This window comes from Melampsora larici-populina (assembly GCF_000204055.1).
Source record: "Melampsora larici-populina 98AG31 unplaced genomic scaffold MELLAscaffold_21, whole genome shotgun sequence".
NCBI lineage: Eukaryota > Fungi > Basidiomycota > Pucciniomycetes > Pucciniales > Melampsoraceae > Melampsora > Melampsora laricis-populina.
The window spans coordinates 218346-235016 of NW_006768785.1; positions in this window are offsets into that span (position 1 = coordinate 218346).

Consider the following 16671-nt stretch of genomic DNA (forward strand, 5'->3'; position numbering starts at 1 on the left):
TCTTCCGCCTTCTCCTTTTGTACTTATTTGTTGCGTCGGGATATTTTAAATTAAACTCATTAACTAAATCTTGACTATTCTTGAGGTTGATTTCGGGTTCCCATGAATTGTTTTCCTTGCCAAATCCTTTCCAACTCACAAAGTATTCCTTCTTGTTGTACCTTCTTCTACAATCTAGTATCTCGTTGACTTCCCATTCTTCTTCATCCTGTATTATGATTGGTTCGACTGGGGGTTGTTTTCGTTGATGTATTGTATCCGGGTTATGTTTCCTGAGTACAGAGACATGAAATACAGGATGGACGCTTTTCATGGAAAGAGGGAGATTCAATTTATAAGTAGAATTTGATATCTTTTGGATAATGAAGAAAGGACCTAGCCATCTATTTTCTAATTTTGGGCTTGGCCTAGTTGTCGAAATGTTTCGTCCGTTCAACCAGACTTGGTCTCCTACTTCCCATCTTGGTGTTTGTTGTACTCTTTTGTCAAATTGTTCTTTCATCTTCTCTTGAGTTAATTCTAAACATTGATTTAATTCAGATTGCACTTCGGCGAGTGTTTGCATCCTCTTCTCTACTGCTGGCACACACTGTTCAGCTGATGGTACTTTGTTGAATGATGGGTTAAATCCATAGTTAGCTTTAAACGGTGAAATGCCCGTGGATTCATGGTCTTTGTTGTTATACGAGAACTCAGCTGTGGGCAGTAGACTTTCCCAATCGTCTTGTCGATATTTAACGAAATGTCGTAAATATTGTTCGATTACTTTATTGACGATCTCGCTTTGACCGTCTGTACGTGGGTGGAAAGCGGTTGACGGGTGAAGGCGTATACCTAGGCGTTTGTCAATTTCTTCCGTGATCTGTGAAATGAAAATACTACCCCTATCTGAGATTATCGTCTTGGGAGTTCCATGAAGCTTCCATACGTTCTTCATCATGAGATCTGCTAGGTCTTCAGCCGACATTGATTCAGTACAAGCAATGAAATGACTCATTTTCGTTAATCTATCCACCACGGTTAATATGCTGTCGTAGCCGTTTGATGCAGGGAGGCCGGTGATAAGGTCATATGAGATATCCGTCCACGGGCCAGCCGGTATCGGTAATGGCTCCAGAGTCCCAAAGGGTTTCTGTGTGGTTGATTTAACCCTTAGACAAGAGTCACAACCGTCCACGTACCTGTTGACGTACGCTTTCTGAGATGGCCAGATGAAGCTTCTCCTGACCAATCCGAGAGTCTTTGCTCGACCTGGGTGGCCCGCAAGCAATGAGTCGTGTCTGCTTCTTAGTATTGAGTATTTGATGTCGTCGACGTCAGGTACCTCTATTCTACCTTGGTTGTAGAGGATACCATCTTGTACTTTGTAATGCTTCAAAGCTGCTTTCGTCTTGGCTGATATCGGGTTCAAGGTTGCGTTCATCAGTTCCCCTATCCTGTCACACTCTTTGCTTGCGTCTCTGATTCGTTGTATAATTTGATCATCCGTAGGAATGTCCGGTGCCTTAGTGTCAGTTTCAGCGATGCCCAATACATCCACCTCAAACCAGTGCTCAGAATTGTCGAGTGCAACCACTTCATCTTCGAAGAACCCCTCTACGCTAGCAAGCTCGACCGGGAACGTGTCTGGGCCGATGTTTTCGGGTCTTAACAACTGGCCAAAGGTCAATTTTTCCTCGTTAGTAGGCGCCAGGTCCGGTCTTCTAGATAAGGCATCTGGTTTGGTAGCTTTACTGCCGGGTCGGAATTTAATGACGAAATCGAAACAGCCCAGTGTCTCCGCCCATCGAGCCTGTCTGCGGGTAAGCTGCTTGGTTGTCATGAAAGACTCCAGGTTACGATGGTCCGTGTAGACTATCACATCTAGGCGGTTGGGGTTTCCCTCCAGGTAGTGGCGCCACTCTTTGAAAGACGCGACAATCGCCAGTAGTTCCTTATCAAAGATCTCGTAGTTCCTTTCAGCTTGGACTAGTGATCTGGACAGGTAAGCTACTGGGTGGAGTTCTCCATCGTCCTCGCTGCGTTGTGATAGCACTGCTCCTAATGCAAAATCGGAGCAGTCACATTCCAGAGTAAACGGCTTGTATGGATCGGCTATCTTCAGTACGGGTGCGGTGGTGAAGGAGGTCTTCAGGCTCTCAAAGGCTTTTTCGCATTTTTCATCCCAGACATAGTGCGCGTTGAGCTTGGTCAGATTATGAAGTGGTCTTGTGGTTCTTGAAAATTGGTCGATGAAACGTCGGTAAAAATTGGCGAATCCAATGAAGCGTTGGAGTTCAGATACTGATTGGGGTGCTGGCCATTCTTTGACGGCTTTCACTTTCGTCGGGTCCATTCTGATTTTATTCTTAGAGATAATAAGGCCAAGGTATTCAATTTCCTTCTTCGAGAACTCGCATTTTTCGGGTTTCAGCCAGAGTGTATGCTTGGATAGGACGTCAAGTACGCCATCAACAGCGCCTTCGTGATCTACTTTAGGCTTTGTATAAATCATAATGTCATCCAAGAAGGCCGCGGTGTCTTTACCTATACGTCCCAATAAGATATCTTGAATAAAGTATTGGAAATAACCAGGGGCGCCTGTTGGCCCAAAAGGCATAGTCAGAGGTGCAAACTGGCCTTGTTTGCATATAAAGGCCAGTTTATCCTCATCACCCTCTGCTACTCGAAGATTACCGTACGCATTGCGCATATCAAGCTTGGTAAAGTCTTCGGCATCCAGCAAACTGTTGACTAAGTCCATAGTCAACGGTAGTGGGTATTTGTTCTTGACGGTTAGGGCGTTGAGCTTACGGTAATCAAAACAAGGGCGCAGATTGCCGTCCTTCTTCCCTGTGAATAACACAGGGGCAGCCCATGGCGAAGTGGTTCGACGGATAGTCCCGTTGGCTAAGCCTGAATTCACCAATTCCTCCAAAGCAGCGTCCTCGGCTGGTGATAATGGAATTATCCTGCTAGCCTGCGGTTGAGCTCCTGGTATCAGTTCGACACGAAAGTCGTAGCAGCGTCTCGGGGGTAGGCGTTGGGCATTGGACTTCCTAAACATGTGTAAGTGCCTATGATACCTAGACGGGACAATTTCCTCTAGAGCTTTGACGGGTTCGAGTTTCTTTTTATCGGCGGCGAGTCGTGCTGAGGTTGACCAGGACGTCTTGGCTGCTGTGACCTGGATTGATGTGTTATTCAAGGGAGAAACAGGCTTGCCAGCTGTTCGGGTTGAACATGGGTTGGAATCAGTAATAAACTCACATTGCGGGGGCGTTGATATATCTAAAAAGACATTAGCCCCCTCGTCACTGTTCCTTGCGTGCCCCTGAGGCTCCTCCTTGGGATCGTCGGGGTTCTGTGGCGGGACGGACGAGGCCGTATTCACTACGGCCGCAATGCTCGTATCCGGGTCTTGTGTCGTGATGTGTTCGTGGTTTTCGTTGTTCGTGGTGGGTGTAATCGTGATAAGGGGGGAACTATCGGGAGATAGAGGGTTGTCATCTGTTTCAAGGTGATTAGGATTAACTGGACTCTCGAACTCACATTGCGGGGATGCTAACGTGTCAGAATTGACACACATCCCCTCGTAATTGTGCCTAGCGTCCCTCATGGGGTCCAACGAGTGGCCAGATAAGGGTGTTTTCGGCCAATACGAAACCAATGAAGTGGTTGCAACGTGAGTCTCGGCTGGGTGTACCATACTTTTACTCCAGTCAATCAGGTGAGAGTTTTTCTTGATCCATGGCATGCCAAGTATGCCGTTGTACGAGTCTTTGAGTCTTGTAATGATGAATGGGGTCGGTAATGGGTCGTTTGTATTGCACAAGTTCATTCTACTAGATCCCACATTAATTGATGACAAATTCTCCAGGTGGCTCAGGATGGGCACAACCTTCAATCCTGAGCTTCTCCATTTTTTGAAGTTTCAGCTCGTCCTACTCCTTCTAAACTACTGGTATGATTCACCCTCTGATTACTCAACTCTGCGACTTTAATTTCCAATCCAGCTATTTTTGATTGATAACCACCTCGACCCTTCCCTTTCCTACACTGTGCAGATGTAGTATTTTTCCACCATGCAAAATGATTAAAATTAATGTCAAAATGATTAAAAATGCTGTGTTAATGCATAAAAATGCACCATTAATGCACCATTAATGCGGAAAAATGCAGCATCAATGCAGTAAAATGCAGTGTTAATGCACACACAAAATGAATTCAGAATTCCACCTTTTTCAATTTTGTTTGTCCTTCAGGTCAATCATTTTTCATTTGGGAAAAATACTACATCTCCCCAGTGCTACTAGCTCTACGATCGGGACATGCGCTGGAGATGTGACCCTGGCCATTGCAGCGGAAGCATAAACCCGCTCGCATACGTCGTGCTCGTTCCTCTTCGGACAATCTAACGTAGGCGGCTGATAAATCCATGGCATTGGGGTCTGAGATTCCTGCACTCGTGCTTGGCGTATGGAAGGTTGGGTTGGTCGCGCCGTGTAATTTACTGTCTATCTTGATAGCTAAATTAGTGATTTGTTCAATTGACGTGAAATCCTCTTGCGTCATAACCATTGCCACTCTAATCTCCTTTTTCAAACCTTGCTCGTATTGACTAATGAGCGTCGGAGTTTCCCAGCCAGTAGAAGTTGCGTGAATGTTAAATTCATGGGTATACGCGGCCACGGTGGTCTTCTGCGATAAGTTTCGCAGCGCGCGTTCCGCCTTCGATTTCTTCTCAGTATCGAAATACATAGCTTTAAAATTTGTAACGAAGCGTTCAAAGGTTACGAGGTGGGCGGTAGCGGGGTCGAATAACTCCTTTGTCAAGGGTTGCGCCCAACTGCTGGCTGCTCCCGTGAGGTAAGACAGCGAGAAAACCACCTTACTTCGGTCGTCGGGGAAGAGGTAGGGGTGTGCCAGCATATAGAGCTGGACTTGACTCGCAAAGATCTCTGCGGGTTCGCCTCGAGCGCCGTTGAATTTATCGGGCGTCGAGACTTTGGGGCCCTTCAGGACCGGTTCAGCTGGTGGTGGCTGTGGCGCAGTGGGTGGTTGAGTGGCTGCAGCAGGTGCAGATGGGCCTCGGGATTCCAACGCCGCTAAACGAGCTTCGGACTGCTGGTATCTGGCTTCAGCTTGTCCTCGCATCAGGCGTTCTTCAGCCAATGAGGTGGAAAGCTCCGCAAGCTTGCGTTGTATGTCTTCGAGAGAGGTCATGTTGGTGTCAGACATATCAATCTCGCTACCGGTAAGGCTAGAATCGGCGTCGAGAAAAGGGATCGGAGTTTCACTATCAGAGTCCTCCTCCTCTAAAGGAGCACGGTAAGATGGAGACGTGGTTGTGTTTGCTAGTCCAGGGATCACAGTCGGGATCGACAGAGTTTTTAGTAAGTAAGATAAGGTTCTGGTGGATTCGGTTTCAGCGTATGCAGATTAGTTAATAAGGTTTTCGATTTCGAATAGTTTCTTGGGTCTTTTCAACTTTGAATTTCTGAGATCTAGATAAGGTTTTCTAATGAGGTCGAGATTCGCTAGTATTCTGAATCTTGAGGTTCGGTTTTCTTTCGATTTAAGTCAATTCTACTTGTTTCTTCTTGGTGATCTATCTATAGTCCTTGAGTCTCGTCTATAGATCCGACAATATGTTATGGACAGACTTGGGGGTTTTCGGCGACGAGGGTCAAGGGAGTTCTGGTGAGGATTTGTATCTATTACCGGTCTTCCTATGTGGATTGTCGGATGAGGGAAAATCTGTACAGGCAATGTATCTACAACTATAAGATGGTTCTCGAGCTTGTGACATGTAATGTGAATATGTCACTCAAGTGAAATAGAACCAGTTCATAACAACTGCACTTAAATCAAAATTTGAATGAGGTTTAGGAAATTGAATAGATGTCGTTTTTGGTAATTCTGATAAAGTGGTTTGGAATGAATTAGTTAATTTTTCGCTATCTTTTAAAAGTTTTGAAAAAAATGAACTGATACTTGTTGAATCAAATAAATTAGTTTGGTTACTTGAATCTGAATCTTCTTTATATTTTCCTTTTGGATCTGGATGATTATTCTCCTCTTCACCTTGTTTCACTTTGTCCACACTGTCTGTCTTTTCACCTTGTCCATCTTTTCCTTGTTCTTTCTCATTCGCGTTATCATCATTTTGAATAAACAATTCTAATTCATCAGCACAACTAATCTATTCTAATTATGATTCGATTGATGTCCATTCTCTAACTCATTCTGTACAACTGCATAACTTTCTTGGGCTTGTGATCCAATCCTTTCAACTTCTTTTTTAGCTTTTTCTGTTGAATTTAAGGATACAATACCAAGTTTTACATTATTGATTTGGGCTCCTATTGAGGTTCCATTTGAAGCTTCAACTGACTACAAAAAGTAAAAGAAAAATAAGAAAAAAACAGTTTGTTTAAATATTTGGCACTGCAGAATTGGATAGGTGGATGTCAGCCCCGAGCCCTATAGCTAGTACCAAAGGGCTGAAATATAATAATAAAATAATAAAAATAATACCTACAACTCATGGCTCAGTTTCAAGAGCCAATTACATATGAAATTACATATAGTTACATATGTAATGACATATGTAAGTACAGGTAGATCAATACAAGAGATTACACAAAGTAATATAACCTTTTCACAAGGCTTATCACATGAGTAACACAAGAGTTACACATGTGTGTAATAAATGTAATAATTAAATAATTAAGATATGATTACATACTGCAAAAGAGTATGTAATCCAACCACAAGTTGTGTGTAAGGGATTTTCTGGGTTGTGAGTATATAAAGAGCTCTCCCACCCGCCAGGAAAGTCCATCATCATCATTACATATCATCAAATTATCAGTAAACATCATCAATCAGATAAATAAGAGTCCTTGTCCTCTTTCATTAGACATTGTATATTTCTCTAATTGATCATTGCTTTTGTTATTTGTAGAAGTTCTTTTGAAGACTTCTTTCAGGAGGTGATCCTTGCAGTACTGCTCAAGTTATTAAGGGAATTCAATAACTTGAGAAACTCTAAATTCACGGGAGTTCCTCTGTGTTCAGAGTTTAAAGAACTTTAAATATCACTAGGTGATATTTCCCTTGTTTAATAAACTCTAGAGTAGAGTGTTATTAGCTTGGGCACGAAACTAGACTGTAGTTTCTACTCTTATTCCTGCTAGAAGACTCCTGTCTTGCATTAATTCCCGGAGTGATATCCAAAACCCTTTGTTAAAAGGTCAATTAACTGAAGTCAGTGCTGATTTGATCACACTACTTCATTAATCACTTTGTTTAGAACTTTAAACAAAGATCTCACGCGCTCAAAAAACTTAGTTTGTTAAGCAAAACCTTATTCTTTAGTGTTTTACTAGCCCAAAAGACGCTAGTAGCTCACAATTTGGGGGCCTCATCGTGTTTTTGAACCCTTTATATTTTTTTTTGAGTTGTTATCTCATCTTATTATTTTATAAAAACATTAAAAACAAAAATATATCATTTCTATTTTATATCTACATTTTTTTTTGACCTGTTTTGCTTGAAAACTGAGTGAGCTCAGCATTTTCAAAAAATCAGGAGAATAGATTGGAGGAAAGAAATAAATCATTTCCCCCCTCCAATTTCGCATTTTTTTTATTTTTTTATTTTTTTTCATTTGTTTGGATCATTAGTTGATCCAGTACAATTGAATTACACATTCAAAAGTAGGGTGTTGAATAGATAAACACCTGTAAGCCACCATTTTTGTATTGTAATAAAGCCAACACGTGCAAATTACAACTAGTACATACTACCTTTGCTAAAAAGGTTGACCGGGTCGACCGCGAAGGAGAAGAGAAGAGCTGCCAAATTTGGCCGCAGCCTGCTGCGCAGCGCATCCAAATTCCAATTTCGCTCGATTCAAAAAATGATCAGGTTGTCAAAACACTCAACGTGACCTGGTGGTTATGGTAGATACCGAGACTGGTCACGACCGATACTCAGTTGATTTAGATTATGACAAAGTCGCGCCAACAGCTGGCTTTTGCGACTCGTTTCGATTTGATCGATATCTTGCCAAATCCAAGAAACAAAAATTGCTGTGGACCAATAGTATACAGTACCGGCTGCTACAAGCTGTCGATATTGTGTACAGCTGTTGGTGGGTTCAATCCCCATGGTGTTGCCCTTTTGCTGAAATTTTGAAGTAAAATTGAGAAGTACATCTCAGAGATGTGTCAGTGCCATCATTGTTACCTGATGACCCTCTTTGAACTTTTTGGGGGTAAGGAAAAAAAAAGTTTTTAAAAGACTTGTGCTTTTTTTGTATCATGAGGTAGAACCATCCAAGCTCAAAAAAAAACATGAAGGCGACTCAAACACACGCCGGGCTGTGCATCACATCTGGGCAGATGTCACGCCTTACTGTTTGCACCAAGAAAGCTTGGATGATATAACGTCCAACACCATCTGATTCCGGTTGCAAGTCGGCTGTCTGCACAATCTCAACGTAATGAGCTTAATACTGATTGTAACTAATCTCAATAGTTGCCATAAGACAGTCACATCAATTTTTTTGACAACTCGATCATTTTTTGAATCGAGCGAAATTGGAATTTGGATGCGCTGCGCAGCAGGCTGCGGCCAAATTTGGCAGCTCTTCTCTTCTCCTTCGCGGTCGACCCGGTCAACCTTTTTAGCAAAGGTAGTATACAGTACTGACCTGTGTACATATACACAGACAGTACAATAAAAGCCCCGCGCGTGGTCCGAAAAGACACAGCGGCACATATCAATAAGTTTTCGCATTTGGAAGATCCAAATTCCAAAACCCTTCACCCACATCTCACACTCTCATCCGACCACAACGACCCAATTGATACCTAGCAGTTGTATTGATTGACCTGATCGTGTTGTCGGACTCTGAGCTACAAACCAGCCAGGTCATACGTTCCTCTGTGAGGAATCAATTGGGAAATTGCATCGAATATCACCACTCGGTCGAATCAATTACCGCCACCCTTTTTCGAATTAAGGTCAAAAGCTTTTCTTCCTTGTACCAATCCAACTTATCTCCGATTGAAGAGTTTTTCGTTTAGAATCTTACCTTGGTCAAGGTAAGCCTTGATTTGATTTAAATAAATCAAGATCTCAAATTAAACTTACAAATTGTTTATTTAGTTCTTAATTTAGATTCTATCTTCAATCGAACAAAAGATCATAACATTTTTTTTTGTATACCTGCGATCATTTTGTTTTTGGGATTTCCACTCGTATCGACTGAAAATCACACAAGGCCTTCGTTTTTGTTCTTCATACAATTAAGACCAATCAGTTCAAAAATCAAGCCTTCGATTGTTTCTTTATCTTATTTATATTGAGTCCTCTATTCTCTTTCATTGGTCCTTTCAGGAGTGAGTGATAAAGTTCTATTCAATTCATCTATCTTGGTTTAGATTAGTGAGAAGAAAAGATCCTAATATTAGCCTATCTTTTCCTTTTAGACTTCTTGATAAAACGTCCGAATTGTTCAATATCAAATATTAGCCCTTACTTTTCTTCAGAACCTTTCAGTTTTCTTTTTTTTTGAAAAGCGATCAACTCAATAATTTGAAAACAAAGCTTTTGAATTCCTTCGGTTCGCATGTGATTCCCTGATTCGACCGTTCCCTTTGTTCTCTTTGTACGCGCTTTCGCGCTTTTCTCTTTTCTCTATTTTGCTTTCAATGCTTTTCAAAGTCTCTATTTTTTTATTCATTTCCTTTATCGAGACGGACCTTACCAGATCCGTCCCGATCACTTACATCTTGTAGACCTCCACTAATTGTAACCGGATCCTGCAGTACCGGATCCGGCCTTTTGCGTCCTCCACCTAACTTGTATCACAGCGATCCTGCTGTTCTTATTGTACCACAATATTTCCTTATCTGTACTTCGCCCAAAGATGCTCGTCTATATAAAGACCTCGCATCTCCCTAGTAATGTAAACGCTAAGTTACTTCCCACCTATTTTCGCCCCCTTGAAAGTGAGTGGAATCACAAATATATATTTGTGTGTTTTTTTATTCTTTTTCCCTCTAACTCTAATATCATCGTCTACTTGATATCGAACAAGGTTCCTCATTTATCTGTGATTTCTAACTCTGTGTTTCTCTTATATCCTTTTCTTTAGACACCCTTATCGAAAACCCTATAACCAGAAACAAACAGCAACCCCACAAATCACAAATAAACCCGTCGTAAGTCTTCGTAATTCCCTAGCTAGTTATTCCGATCTCTCTCGACACCTTTCCCTCGATCAGTTAGAGTAACTAAAAGAATTCCTCTATCCTTTACGCACAATAGAATCAACCAACCGTTTTACCAACAAACAACCCATTCATCGCGATTTTTTACCACTAGATTTTTGAATCTCTTGTTAACAAATACACCTATTTTCTTTTTGAAGAACTTAGTATCGTACATTTTTTATCTTAGACTCTGATCAAGTCTTAAAACTATCTCTCACGAATCACTTTATTTTTATCTTTTTATTCGACTTGTTATATTTTCAGGTGCCCATTCAGAAATGGAAGACCCACCTCAATACGTTCAAATCCCCACCGAGGATCTCCGCATGATCCGTGCACAGCTTGAACAGTTTGGCATCGATGCTCACCGCCGCGATCAAAACCATGCTCAAGAAATTGGCAACCTCAGAAACCAACACGAGAACGTCCTACAACAACAGGCTAATCAAATTAATCATCTCGAGCATCAACTCAACGATCGCATCAATAACCCAGCCCCACCTAAACCGGATGCTTTTAGGGCCGAGCCTCGGAAATTCACCGGATATGGTGATAATGCCCAGCTATGGTTTTCCGAGTTAGAATCTAATTTCAAAATGCATCGCTACCCAGAGGCTTCCTGGGGTGAGATGATTGGTCCATACTTGGACGAAGAATCTCTCATGTTCTGGCACGAGGCTCGCAAAGCTCAAGGCGGTACTATCTCAGATTATGAAGATTTCAAGGCTCACTTTTTAAATCAATACGACTTCGATCTCATGATCGAAGAGACTTTGGAGAAAATCAAAGTCTGCTACTACAAGGGTGATATCAACGATTACATCCTTAGGTTTAGAAAGTTGATGGCATACGTACCCCCAGACATTCTTTCCTTCCAAGCTCGCAAGTTCTCCTTCGCCGACAAACTCCCGGTTCACTATCGAGAGAAAATCAATAACAAGGCCGATGTCAGAACTAAGAAGGACATGGAATTAATTTATGCCGCTGCTAGAGAAGCCGAACGCACCGTCAAAATCAATAACCGCAGTTTCAAGAACTACGACCAGAAGGCCTCGACTTCTCATAAAACTTCCGACAAGAAACACTCTTTCAATTTCAATCGCAACAACTTTCGCTCTCACAGTCACTCAAGCCATTTTGGTAGACCTCACACTGTTACCAACGGAGCAGGTCCTATGGACCTAGACGTAGTCGATCTATCTAACGTCGAATGTTACTCCTGTCACCAAAAAGGTCACATGTCTGATAAATGTCCCCGAGGACACAAGAAGAAGACTTTTCATGGATCGAAGAATCGACAAAACAACTTCGATCGTCGAAAGCCTAACTTACTCTTGATGGAACATTTCCCTTATTCTTTTGGAACTCCCGATTCTAATTCACTTGATTCATTTATCCCTCCATTCCAAGATCATGAATTACAAGAAGAGTCCCCGTTTTTAACTCCTTTCTCGGACGCTGATGGACACGTTTTTAGAGTGTCCCAAGAATCATCAGAAAGCTTAAACGGTCCTACTGAAGATGGAAGGATTGATTTAGAAGAGTACAAAAGAAATTACCTGGAAACCTTACGTGACTTAGATCCTGAAATGCTACTTGATTTAGAAAAAGAACGTGAAGCCGTCGCTAGAGTCATCAAAGAAGCTGATCATTACCGATGCTGTAAATCTTGCAAAGCTTATGGTAATGAAGACAGCCCTCCAACTATCTCAACCGGTATTAAATTCTTCGACATGAGTCCTCGAGAAATCAACAATGCCAACAACAAAAGGCCCATAAAAGAAGACACATCATCCGGCAGTGAGAACGATCAAGATATGTTCTGTGTTGATATGGAGAACAAAAGACTCAGATTAGATCCCTCCCAAATTGACGGCTACCGTTTCACTAATGAACGGACCCCTTCTCCATTCCCTACTCTCGAACCAGTCGCATTAGCAGAAAGAGAGTTAGAGAATGTCGAAATCTGGAATCAAATCTTAGCAACGTCATATACCAATTGGGCGGATCGGGTTGAATTTGGATCCAATTGTACCGCCGACGAAGAAGACTCAAGCACTGCCGCCATCGAGTCAAGCAGCAATTTCGGAGTAGAATATAGTTCCGTCTGTACCGACTATGACGATATGAAGGCACAAGCTGTCGACTCAGAACCAAGCAATGTTTCTCCATACGATCTGTCAATACTAGAGCTCGCCATTCACGAAGATGCCCACAAGAGCTCACTTCCCTTATACCCAGTTTTATTTCGCAACATGCAACTCGACGCTATCATAGATTCAGGCGCGGCTGCTAACTACGTTTCCGCAGAAGAAGTCGAGAAGATGAAAGAAATCAACCCCGACCGTATCAAAATCAGGTCCGTTAGTAACCAAGGAGTTAGGCTAGCTAACGGTAGTCGTGAAACATGCGACAAGGTCGCCATCTTCGAGGCAGAAGCTGAAGACGAATTTAAAGATAATAACTTCAAGTTTGAAATCAAGGCTTTTATTCTTTCCCTTCCCAACATTTCCTTAATTCTTGGACTACCCTGGTTGCGAGAACACCAGCCCTACATCGATTACACAACGGGAAAATACACTATCAAGTCCGGTGTTAAAACCTTCCATCTCAGCCCAAAACAATATGAACCCAAGCTGTTTACTATAGACAACAAGTGCTGGACTGAACATCTAGAACGCCTCGCTAGAGGCATAGCGCCTAAATGTTGGATGGAAGACATCATCATCAAGGATCGTAACTGGAAACATTTTATTGACACAGGCGACGCAAAACCTATCAAGTCCCATGGTCGCCCTCATACTCCCTTAGAGCATAGCACGATCAAGCAATTTATCGAAGAAAGCCTTGAACAAGGCATAATTGAACGCTCTGATTCCCCTTGGTCATCCCCTTTGTTACTAGTCAAGAAGCCCGATAATTCTACCAGGGTATGTGTTGATTATCGAGCACTCAACAAGGTTACAAGAAAGAACGCTTACCCTTTGCCCCGCATCGATGATGCTTATCTTTTTCTTTCCGGTGCAAAGTGTTTCTCAACGATCGACTTGAAGTCAGGCTTCTGGCAAATCCCTATGGCTCCCGAGGACAAACAGAAGACGGCTTTTACTTGTAGGCTTGGTCACTTTCAGTGGCGGGTGATGCCATTTGGCCTTTGTAACGCACCCGCTACGTTTCAAGAAATGATGAATTCAATCTTGAAGGATGTAATTGACAAATTCGCTCTTGTTTATTTAGATGATATCATTGTCTACTCCAAGACCGAAGAGGAACACGAAACTCACATCAAAGCTATCTTCGAAATCCTCAAGAAAGAAGGATTAGTGGTCTCTGCCAAGAAATGTCAACTCGGCAAGTCTTCATTATTATTTTTAGGTCACGTCGTCGACGGAGATGGCATTCGGACAAACCCCGACAAAATTCAGAAAATTGTTGAGTGGCCAATTCCTACTAACATTTCTCAAGTTAGAGGCTTTTTGAACCTATGCACTTACTATAAACGCTTCATTCTTAAGTTTTCCTCTATTGCTTCACCTCTTTATAAATTGACTGAAGGATCCCCTAGGCCAGGGTCGTCAATTGTCTGGGGGGATGAAGAGACTCTCTCATTTGAAAAACTTAAGGAAGCCCTCACCAAGACAGTCCCCCTTCAACACCCTGTCCCTTTCAAACCCTTCGTTCTTGATACCGATGCGTCTGGAACCAATATAGGCGCTGTTTTGCAACAAGACACTGACTATGAGATTCCCAAGGACGTAAGTTTTGATTATAATCTCTATCAAAAGAAACTCAAGAACAACAATCTAAGACCCATTGCTTTCGAATCCCGTAAACTCTCAAAAACGGAACAGAATTATTCAGCGCAAGAACGTGAGTTACTTGCAATAGTTCATGGTCTCAAACATTTCCGAGGCTATGTTGAAGGATCGCCCGTCTTAGTTAGAACTGACCATGAATCTTTAAAACATTTCAAAACCCAAAAACATATCAATCGACGCCTTGCCCGGTTTGTGGACGAAATCGAATTTTTTGACAATCACATAGTCTACAGACCAGGTAAAGAACAGTTGGCTGCAGACTCCCTCTCTCGCAAACCCGACACCAAATTTGACGCCGATCCTCCAGAAACCGCCGATGCTTTATTCACTATCAATGACTGCGGAGATCAGTACCAACAGTTACTCAAGTACAAGCTCCAACTTCAATCCGGCATGGATCCTTCGGAAGTTGGTTCAGGTGATCTCACCCTAGACGGTGATAGACTAATCAAAATCAATCTTGATAACCCCCTACTTAATACCCTCACAGTACCGACAAGCAAACTCGAGGCCGAGAAGATCTGCTACCGTGTTCATGAACACTTAGGACATCGAAATGTCAAAGATGTCATCAGGTCAACGAAAGCCCGCTACTGGTTTCCTGACCTCGACAAAACGGTCAAGGAGGCCATTGACCTCTGTAAAGCATGCCAAGTACACGCAGCCCCGACCAAGCAACAAGGTATGTCTCTACAGTTCGTTCCCCGTGGTAAACCCTTTAGAAAGTGGGGAATGGATTTTGTTGGTCCCTTACCCAAGACGGCCAACGGAAATCAGTATATGATCACCGCCATAGATTATGGCACCGGTTGGGCATATGCTAAACCTTTGCGTTCTACTTCCTCAGATGCTGCTGTCGCTCTCGTCAAAGAAATCACATTGAATCACGGACTTCCCGAAGAAATCCTAACGGACAACGGCTCTGAATTCATATCTCAAAACTTCAAAACTTACCTCAAGGACAACAACGTCAAGCAAAAGAATACTTCACCCTATCATCCTCAGACCAACGGGTTAGATGAACGATTTCACGGTACTCTCGTGAATGCCCTTCGTAAGTTTTGCTCACCCTATAAACAGAATCTCTGGGATGAATATCTAAATACTTGCCTCTTCGCATATCGCGCTTCTTACTCTCATTCCATGAAAGCTTCCCCATTTTACATGGCTTATGGCGAGGAAGCTAGATTACCGGACGAAGCTGTAAGTATGAAATTTGATAGCTCCTATGAAAACCTCGAACTAATCTACAGACAACGTAACATCGCAGTCGACAAGCTCAAAGCCTCAAGAGAAACCCTTATCCAGGAACTCAATGAACGTGCGCAAGAAAGGTCGAAGGAATCGGAAGAAGGCTACACGGAACGAAACCTCCGCCCGGGCGACAGAGTCCTCAGGCGGTTCGAGGGACGCCCATCCAAACTCCATCCTAAGTGGGATGGCCCCTTCATCGTTAAAGATGCCGACCCCCACGGTACGTTCACCTTAATGACTTCTAACGGTCATGTTCTGAAAGCTAAAGTAAATGGCTCTCGTATTAAAAAATTTAAAGGAACCTCCGACCAATTTTTCTTTGCCTCCCAACGTCTTCATGAGCGAGATGCAGCTGCTAATGAGGGAAGCTCAAGGAATGTTAATAATGTCATTTGAAGATTTTCAAACTTGTTTAGAACATGTTCCCAACAGCTTTATCGAGGATTACGTGGAAAGGCTGGCTGTCATGAACTTAGCCGCACTAAGAGAATTATCCTGGCGCAGCAAATAGGTAATAAACTAGGAAGTTTATGGTCTTAAGGAGGGGATGGTGTGATTCCCTGATTCGACCGTTCCCTTTGTTCTCTTTGTACGCGCTTTCGCGCTTTTCTCTTTTCTCTATTTTGCTTTCAATGCTTTTCAAAGTCTCTATTTTTTTATTCATTTCCTTTATCGAGACGGACCTTACCAGATCCGTCCCGATCACTTACATCTTGTAGACCTCCACTAATTGTAACCGGATCCTGCAGTACCGGATCCGGCCTTTTGCGTCCTCCACCTAACTTGTATCACAGCGATCCTGCTGTTCTTATTGTACCACAATATTTCCTTATCTGTACTTCGCCCAAAGATGCTCGTCTATATAAAGACCTCGCATCTCCCTAGTAATGTAAACGCTAAGTTACTTCCCACCTATTTTCGCCCCCTTGAAAGTGAGTGGAATCACATGCCTGATTGTCTCCTAGCGCATCTAAGGGGTTCAAAACAATAAAAAGCGGCTTTTGACGCTTGTCATGCAACCAGAAGTACGTCTCGGCAATTCTAGTCTTTCCAAAACCAGTGCCGGCGTGAAAGAACACATCATGCCCTTTTACTAACCACACGACTACTTCAACTTGCAAATCCTTCGCATCTTGATTGTAACGTTTCCGGAATATATCTCGAATCCGCTGACAAAGTACGTCTGCAGATTCATGAAGGATGCGATCACTCAACACCACTCGGCCGGTGGGAGTGGCGTTTGTGGGTAGATGTACGTCATCTTCCACATCAGATTCCGACTCGCATCCAGGTAATGTATCATCCTGGGTATCGACATTGTTTGCGGCGGT